This window comes from Cannabis sativa, chromosome 6 (genome assembly GCF_029168945.1).
Source record: "Cannabis sativa cultivar Pink pepper isolate KNU-18-1 chromosome 6, ASM2916894v1, whole genome shotgun sequence".
Classification (NCBI taxonomy): Eukaryota; Viridiplantae; Streptophyta; class Magnoliopsida; order Rosales; family Cannabaceae; genus Cannabis; species Cannabis sativa.
The window spans coordinates 66,368,375-66,378,566 of NC_083606.1; the positions used below are offsets into that span (position 1 = coordinate 66,368,375).

The 10,192-nt window shown below is 27.9% G+C and overlaps 1 long non-coding RNA gene across 1 annotated transcript; it reads right to left on the reverse strand.

Moving 5' to 3' along the window:
• Positions 1 to 4,481: 4,481 nt before the first annotated feature.
• LOC133039510 (uncharacterized) lies at positions 4,482 to 8,249 on the reverse strand. The gene is made up of 2 exons (XR_009688651.1): positions 7,981 to 8,249; positions 4,482 to 4,711 (listed from the first exon to the last, which is right to left on the reverse strand). It is a non-coding gene; the product is annotated as an uncharacterized LOC133039510 (long non-coding RNA).
• Between the last annotated feature and the right edge of the window lie 1,943 nt (positions 8,250 to 10,192).

Below are 10,192 nucleotides of genomic sequence, written 5' to 3' on the forward strand. Positions count from 1 at the left end.
GCTAAGAATTCAGACAAATATTTGAAATTTTCTCGACCCAGAGGGCTAGTAATGGAGCAATATCCTAGAGGAACATACTAAGATGGAATAAGACAATAGCCATTGTTTGGAAAATAACGAAAGTTTATCTAATTGGAAGTGAGGAACTTATAAGGAAAGAGAAACGGATGTATATATTGATAGCATGAGTGCATTCAGATATGGAATGAAGATGCTTAAGTGATGTATGGACTTATTTTTAAAGGTAGTTTAGGAAGTACGAGTCAAAGAGCCCTGGCTAAATAATTATAAAAAGTGAGTCTCTAGTAGCAAATCAGATACAAGTGGGGTGTAGGAGGTATAGTAACGATGAACAGAGTAAGGTCTGTTCGGCATGATTTGCCAATTATGTATATAGTATCCTTACCCCGACAACTTGGTTAATTGATATATTATGAGATTACATGATTAACCTATGGTTAAATAGTAAATGATAAATAAATAATTGGGCTACCTAACCTATGTTAAGGTTGAACTCGTTTTAAAGGGTTACTAATGCACTTACGATATTTTAGCATATATGATCTTACTTAACTAAAAGTAGATGGTCTGTACTCGAATGTAAGCTGGTTTTAGATTTTGGAGGTCTTAACAGTGCAATTAAGAAGTTGGGATTTATTTTGTAAACTATAGAGGTCTACAATATGTAAGACATAAATATGGTTAGAAAAATATATGGTAGTATAAATATGAAAGTGATGTGATACCCAGAAGGTTAGTATAATAGAAGAAACAATCATTGAACACAATTACACAAATCTATCAGCATTGCAGATTTAGACTTCATCAGTATAGCAATGTAACACCACCTGATGAAATGTGGAGGAAAGTAGGACAAATGGTCGATACTACTGGAAGGATTTCTCTTTGGATAATAGGTACTGCAACTGGTGTTCTGGTGATCGGTTTACTTGGTATTTTCTTTTATGGTTCATATTCTGGATTAGGTTCATCTCTTAGTTAATATTTAGTTAATAAATGATAAAATGAAATTTAGATGCTTATGGGCGATATCTAATGAAACTGTCGCTGGAATTGAGATATCATTCAAAGAGAAGGATACCAAATATCTGGAGTTTCTTTTTGTATATTATATGGATGATCTGATCCGCGAGGACCATGATTGGGAATTGTTTGATCGTCTTTCTCCGAGGAAGAGGCGAAACATAATCAACTTGAGTTCGACATAGCTATTTGAAATCTTAGTGAAAGGCTGAATTTGTTATCTCATGTTCGCCTAGCAGACAAAAGTTAATGGGGAAAACTAGATAATCTCATAATCAAGTCAACTTGATTGACCGGAGTAATGGAGGACCAAGCACCATAGGAGAGATTAGCGAAGAAAATACAATAAAGTGATACAAGAAAGTGACTACAAAAGAAACCAACAGCAGTTACCTAGGAAAATGGGAAGGCGTGACAAGTGCAATGAATACATGGATAAAGGATATCAAGAAGTGAATGTTAGACAAAAAAGTGGTCGAAATGGATCATTAAAATATTGATATATAGAAGACTTTTTTTTAAGAGCTTACATGTTTATTTCCAAGTGTCATGGAACAAGTGTCTATCGATGAGTGAGTAACATCTATGAAATTGAAAGAATGACACTGTAGCCTTACAGTAGAAAATCAAGTAGAGAAGTAAGATTTTTATACGTAATAACATTTAACTAAAGAGTGGGAATGATTAAAGAGAAGTTTGCATAAGGTCTTCTACCCTACTCCTTGTATTTATTATTTTGTATTGTATAATGTGTTCTCAAGTGACATGTAAGGATGTTCATTTAGAAAATAAATAGTTTTACTCTTAATGGCATGTAAGGATGCTCATAGAAGAATAAATAGTTTCACTCTTAATGTCATGTAAGGATGGTCATAAGAGAAGAACTTTTTTATAATATTACGAGCATGCTATTGCAAAACTTATGTATTTAAAGCATGTATATGTAATTTATTATGATAGAGTACGTTTTGATATTTAAGTAATGTATAGAGAAATAATAATGCTTCATTAATAAGTTATTTGTATTATATGTGTTATGGATTGATCGACAAGATATAGGTTAAATGCATATTTGTTGGCTCCATATAGTAGATAAGGAGGTAATGCGGTAAGTGGTGAAATACATGAAGACTCAACACCCCGAGTGTTGGTAAGTTAAATTTCGAGGACGAAATTTCTTTTAAGGAGGGTAGAATGTAATATCCAGTTTAAAATAGTATTTAATTTTTTGTTTGGATATTAATTATGCGAGGATAATTAATTCATTTATTTGTGTTGTTAGTGAGTTGATATTATTGCTTAGAGTAGTTGTACCATTTTTTTTAAGGAAAGTTAAAGTTGTATTAACTACGAAAGTAAAATATTATGATATTTTCATAAGTAGGTAACCGTTTAATTAAAGCCCGATATGAAAGTCCATTAGGTTTTTATAATATATTTATTAGATTTAATTAATTGTATAAGTGGTATTAAATAATATTATTATTTGATTAATGTTAGAAAAATCGTAAGTTTAGAGAAATTCGCACGTTTAGAAACTGTTTTACGAAAATGACCATATCTGGAGTTTTATAACTCCGATTGAGGTGATTCCAGTGGCGTTGGAAAGATAATTCAAAAATCTATAAATTTTGTAGAAATAATCATATCATAATTCGTAATTTTTTTAGGTGAAAACTAAGCCCTAAAGTTACGAGATTTAGAGGTTACAATTTAAATTTAAAAGTAAGATATTTGTTTATTTAATAATTTATCATATTGTTATTGCTATTATGTTAATATTATTATTATTCATAAAACTAAACCTAATAAGAGTCAGAATAGTATAGGTTTCATTAACCCTAAAATTATATCGTTCTATTCTTCCCACCTATCTGAGCAAGACTAACCCTAAAATTTTCAAATCATCTTTCCATTACATCCTTAGCCAAATCTATACCACTCTTCACTCTCATCTTTGATCACCATCATCTTATGTCTATCGATCCAAGCAACTCGATGTATTTGAGGTAGTAGTGACGAGATAACAAGTTCAAGCAGCGGGATTTGAAGTAAGAAAATTAGATAGTTTTGTTTGTATTTATTTGCATAAATTTAAATTCTTTATGTATTGGAATATGGTTTATGCTTTGTTATTATGAATATGTATGTGGTACTGAGAATGTGTGGTATGGACACAATATGAGTTTATGAATTGATATATTGATTAGGGTTGTTTTGACTTGTATATGTTGTATGTTGCATTCATATATTGTGTGTTGTATGCTGCAAGTTGTATGCTAACGTCTCAGGTAAAGTGAGGGACCGTGGTGGGGTATGATACGGGGTAAGGCCGTTGAATGTAGAGATACCCTACCCTGCATTTTTCTGAGTCGTGTATGAAATTGTTGTGGTGTGGTATGATACTGGATAAGGCCGTTGAATGTAGAGATACCCTACCCTACATTTGTTCGATTTGTGTATGACATTATTATGGTAAGGTATGATACAGCGACAATGCTGTTGAATATAGAGATACCTTATTCCATAGCAATGGTAGGGCTAAATGTGCCCATGTTATTGTAGGGCCAGTTAAGCCCAGGTTGTGTATGGAGTGGCTATGATACGCCACATTATGGTAAAGACATGATATGATTGAAATAATTACTACATGTTATTGTTATGAGTATGATGTCAGGGTTGTGATCCCTACATATATGTAATGGTTTCGTTTAGTACAAATATATGGTATATGATATAGCTTTCCATATCTGGAGTTATTTAAGTTACAGTTATGAGCTAAGGTATATAATATTGTTAAGACTGGATACGTTAATATTATAAAGAATCGTATTATTGTGAATTTTAAGATATATTTAGTGTATCGAATGCTATTGTATGTTAAGCATTTCCTTACTGGGCTTTTAGCTCATTACTTTCCCCTACAGGCAATAGACAGGGAACATTGAATGTAAGTTTGATGAGTTGGGTCAGTTCTGGTATGTATACTGGGAGGGGCTATGGACGAGCAAACGGTCTAGAACGCCGGTGGAGCCTTGGCTTTTGTTTTTTTTATATAGTAAAGTAATCTCAGCTCAGTGGGGTGTTACAAATTTATTTTTTTTGCACTCAACTACTTATTTTGTTTTTAATATGAATGATCATTCACCTTTTTGCATATTTATTGTAAAACTCACTGTGTATTTCCAAACAGTTTTGAATCTTTTTAATTAATGCATCAAAATTAGTATTTTGTAAAATAAGGCAAAATATTAGGGCGTTACACTAGATGTGTTATCAAAAAATAAAAAATTGTAAATAGATAGTACATGAGCTTATAATTTATAGATAGAGTTTGTAACGAAATTTACAACATACTTTATGATTATTGTTATTATATATAAATGAAACTTAATTCATTTTTCAAAAAGACTAGTAGCTTTCTTAAAGTGTCAAACTGGAAAATGAAGTAAAAACTGATTTATTAGAAGCTTTTATTCTTCAGTACCTGATTTTCCAAGTGTTAAAGACGAAGTAAAAACATATAATAGATTTAATAAAGTTACAAGCTGTATTGATTATTTGTATCCAGCACCAGGAGGAACTGCTTTCTTAGGAGATGGCGGCCCGATGATCAGTTGTCTTCTCAATTTTCGGGTAATGATCAAACGATGATTATAATGATCATCTGCAAAATATTTTTTCACTAAAATCAATAAACTACAAATATGGTTGATAATGTATAAATTTGTTTTAAAGTGATAAATCATGCATGTATTTAGTATAGTCATATATTTTTTCTTGGAATAATTACATAATGCACTATTTTTTGTAAAATATTTATATTTTTACGTTCAAAGAATATTTTTTTTACATTTTTACGGTTTTCCAAAAAATAACACGAAAACAACATAAAATCAACAAGAAAACAACATAAAAGTAATTAACATGAAAATAACATCAAAATAACAACAAAAAAACAACAAAAAATAACGTACATATAACAAAAATAACAACAAATGAACAAAATTTCAACATAAAAAGACCGTATTTTATGTAAATAAAATCAAAAAAAAATCGTAAAAATGTTTAAAATTCCGTGAAACCGTATTTTTGTTGTTTTGTGCATTTGTGAAATTAACCCTTTTTCTTTTCTATACATAAACTATAGTTTGAGAAAGATGTATAAATTTGTGTTTCAGTATATATCTAATGCTACTTTTCATTTCTTTTATTTTTTTTTAAGTGGAATGCTACTTTTATTTCAAGAGGAAAAAATGTTTAATTATAGGGTACATAAAATGAAATAAAGGAAAATTACTCTATATATTATTTTTAATTTTTTTTAAATTTTACAATTTTAGTAGCTTCAGTAGTCTTTATGTGAGTTGCTATGTGGATTATGGTTACAATTTAGAAATTTTTACATGAAAAATTCATTTTACATAATTTATTACAAAATTACTCACACACGCCTATGACTACATTTTTACTTACAAAGTTGCTTTTATTACACAAATACCACTTAGTCATCATTCCATCCATCATCAATCAAATCCTACTCTCTTCCCTCTCTTTTTTCATTTTCTATCAATCAATCCATCATTTCACTCTCTTTTTTTTTTCTTTTCTTTTTATTTTTAATTTTATTTCCGTTTTTAATTTTTTATTTTTAATTTTATTTCAGTTTTTAATTTTTAATTTTTAATTTTATTTTCAGTTTTTAATTTTTAATTTCTTTTCCATAACAATTCTTCTTTTCTTTTTATTTTTAATTTTTAATTGTAAAGCTAGTTTCTTATATATTGTTGCTTAGGTCTAGGATTGACTTCAATCAATCAATCCATCATTTCACTCTCGTTTTTTCTTCTTTTCTTTTTATTTTTAATTTTATTTCAGTTTTTAATTTTTAATTTTTAATTTTATTTCAGTTTTTAATTTTAAATTTTTTTACATAACAATTCTTCTTTTCTTTTTATTTTTAATTTTTAATTGTAAAGCTAGTTTCTTATATATTCTTACGAAGAAACGGACCTTGATAACATATGGAGCGACTGCGTAGAGAATAAAGCCAGAAAGAGTATAGAAATCATTGTGCTTCTTATGTATGTTTGCTCAACAAATAATGCAGAGATTTCATTGTCAACGTTTCTGGGAAAAAAGCTAATGTTGGTGCTGATGTTCGAACCGAGGTTTGTTTTCGGTTTCTTTTTGGTTTTCTCCCATATTTGAAATTTTACACCTTCTATATGTATTTTTTTAATGTGTTTTTTATCTAGTTGTTTCCTGTCCATTTTTATATCATCAATGGGTAACAATGAGATTTATCATGGATGTTGATGTTCAAAGAGTTTTTCCTGTATTTTAGTTTGTATACAGTTGTTTTGTAATTTTATTATAGTTTTGCTACTTGCATATGTTATTTCACTATAAAATTAATATGCAACTATTTGCACAAAACTTACTATGTATAACTACTATTTTTTAGTCCCCATCAAATTAAATTCTTGCATAATATATAAACTATCATAAAACGATAATGCAACTATAAGGCAACTATTTACACTTGCATACAGTTGTTTTGTAGTTTTATTATAGTTTTGCTACTGGCATATGTTATTTCACTATAAAATTAATATGCAACTATTTGCACAAAACTTACTATGTATAACTACTATTTCTTAGTCCTCATCAAATTAAATTCTTGCATAATATATAAACTATCATAAAACGATAATGCAACTATAAGGCAACTATTTGCACTTGCATACAGTTGTTTTGTAGTTTTGTTATAGTTTTGCTACTTGCATATGTTATTTCACTATAAAATTAATATGCAACTATTTGCACAAAACTTACTATGTATAACTACTATTTCTTAGTCCCCATCAAATTAAATTCTTGCATAATATATAAACTATCATAAAACGATAATGCAACTATAAGGCAACCAAAACAAAAAAATAAATCAAAATGCAACTGTATATAACGTAGATGTATTATTCATGAGGTTTTTTTAAAAAAAATTTCACATCATACATTGTTTTGGATTTAGTGGGAGCTCCAGATCTGTTTGTTACAGATCTACATTTTATGAATATAGATTTCGATATTAGGGGGAGTTATTTTGATCGAATAAAATAGAAAACAAATGTGTAATTTCAGTTTCTTCACAGTTTTTCTGATTTTTTTTCGTCATTTTCAGTTTAGATCATTGCAGGTATTCTTTTCTAGTTGATTTTGCCAGAATTAATAGTTGTATTTTTCTCGTTTTGGTTTCATTTTGGTTGTTTTGCGGTTTTGAAACGAGCGCGTATTTTCATCTTCATGGTTCGCTCTGTACAGCTGAAGGCTTAGTGCATGTGGTATTTTTGTAAATATTTGTATGTGGACTGTATAAATGTTTAATGGGTCGGCCCAAAGTATTTTTGTAATTTTTTTTCCTTTTTTGTATTTTTTTGTTTTTTTCCCTACAATTTAAGTTGTTTTGTTAATTCTTATGTGAATTTCTGTAAAAATGCAAAAAAAAAATTATTATTTTAAAATGTAAAAATAAAAAAAACTAACTAAAATGAATTTGTAATAGATCATTAGTTTTGCATTTACTGGGCGTTTTTTTTTTATTATTTTTGGTAGCTAGAGAAATTTTATCACAATTTTTTTTATATACATAACTTTGTATATATATATATATATATATATTATGCATGGTATGTTTAAATCAGTAAATTTTAAGCATATAAAATAAATTTAATACACGCACACAACTGATTATTTAGTATTATTTTCAATACTGTACATTATTCAAATAAAAAAAAAAAAAGTGTCTACTATATAATTATAATGTTAGTGGTTATATATATAAAAAAATATATATAATTTTTTAATTTATCAAAAACACTATTGTACCAAATTGGTTTTCAACAAAAAAAAAAATATTGTACCAAATTTACGCACCTGTAGGGCTGAAACATTTTTGTGGCACGTAGATACTGGGCAATGATACAAATACAAGAAGGAGAAAGAGTAACATATAGCTAATAATGATTGAACAGAATTTCATTTTCTACTACTACTTATTTTCGTGCATATATACAAAGACACTCTCTCTATTCCCTTTATATACATGTATGTATGGTTCAGATGGTTGATGATGATGGTCAACTTGGAAAATTCTTGCGAAAGCTCAATTTTGAAACACGGTAACGACAGTGTGGTTTTTTCAAAAGAAAAAAATAAATATTAAAACAAGTCTTCTCTATTTCATCTTCTCCTTATTTAATTACTTTCAAAAAAAAAAAAAAAAAGTCTTCTCCTTATTAATTACGAAAATAATAATAATAAGTCTTTGCGACTTTCTTTAAATTGGTAAAAGATGAAATAGAGAAAAAAATATTAGTAAATGGTAACACGTTAATTTCATATTTATTAGGACTTGATAATTAAATTTATAAATATAAACTATTAACTTATGTTAATTTTATTAATGAAGTTTATATTTTGGGAAAATTATTTTATATAACATTTTATATTTTTATTTTTTTCAATTTACAGTTTGAGTTGTTCCGGTAGTTTCTATGTGGATTTTAGTTAATTGCTATGTGGGTTTTTATGTGAATTTCCGTAATAAATACAAAATAAAAAAAATATTTTAAAATGTAAAAATTAAAAAATCTTCTATATTTTATCAATATTTGAGTAATATTAATATCAAAATAAAATTATATGTTAAAATACAGTAATATAAAAATTAATTTTTATATATATTGTTTATCAAATTTTTCGACAATTAAAAATATATGAAGCATTTAAAGCTTGGAAAGAAATAAATAAAATAGTTGAGAGCATGATATTTATGTAGTTCAGGCGTTAATGAGTCTTAGTCCACGAATCAATTTGGACCGAAGCTGAAAAAACAACGAGAAACAATTTATTCTCGTGTGCCAAATACCGTCATTTAAAGAAAAAAAAATACATAATCTTAGCCGTCGGCTCTCAAGTGACGGCTGCGAGTGTGTTTGCGCTGGTTTTGGATGGGCTGGATCGTATCCCGTTGGCGACAGTAACTTGGATACCCCCTTGGATACCCCGTTCTAGGAATGAAATGGCTCATAGGCTTGCTAAATGGTCTTTTAACTCTTATCATTTCGGTTTTTTTTACTGCTGAGGAGTTGGTACCTCTTGTTGCCATCTAAAAACTTTGGTGTTTTTTGTTGGTTTTTGCCTTTCAATGAAGTTGTCTTTCTTAGCAAAAAAAAGAAAAAATACAGTGCAGATTGAGCTTGTCATTTTTTAAGAGATCTCAAAAAAGAGGAAGTACTCCATTGCATTGGGAGGAACCTCTATAAATTTTGTGTTTACTTTTCTTTTCCCTATTTCTTTACAAGTTTTCTGTTTTCTAGTTTGAATTGATTCTGTTAGGATTTCTCTTCTTTATGTTTCACATTGTTAAAAATCTAATATGTTCATGTGCTACTTGAAGATGGTTTGTGAAACTGGCTTTAAGTCTTGATAAAGAAAAGGTTAATTAAATTTATTTAACTAATTCTTATTTAATGATTTATCTCATATATTTAATTTTTTTTTTAAAAAAAATATATTTTGTGTAATTAAATTTGCATGTCATATATATACATCAAAATTTTTCTTTTTTTCTCAAATTTTTGTAAAAAGCCCAAAAAAATTATTGCGCTATCAATAATTTATCATTATATTTTATTATGTAAAATAAAATAAAATAAATAGACTATCATTTACTGTTATAGTTAAATATACTAAAAAAATATTAAAAAAAATAAATAAAGATAAATAGAAAAATATTTTATTTATTATAGTAATGCAAATTTTATATCATAGCAAATGGCAAATGTTGTGTAAAATTTATTATAATATTAGATACGGTAAATAGCGGCATAAGTACCTAAAATTTTGAGTTTGTAAGCGGCATACCTAAAGTTTTGAGTTTGTAAGCGGCATAAACCCAATGATTTTTTTAGTAGCATAAGTACCCAATGTTTGTAAAATTGTAATTTTTCTTTATATTCGTCAGTATAGGCTCCGTTTTAAATTTATTAAAAAAAGATATGAAAATAACTGATACTACATATTTTTCGTCCAGACCAAATAATCTAAAATTTGGGTCTTATATGTGTCCTGTTTAAGACAATAA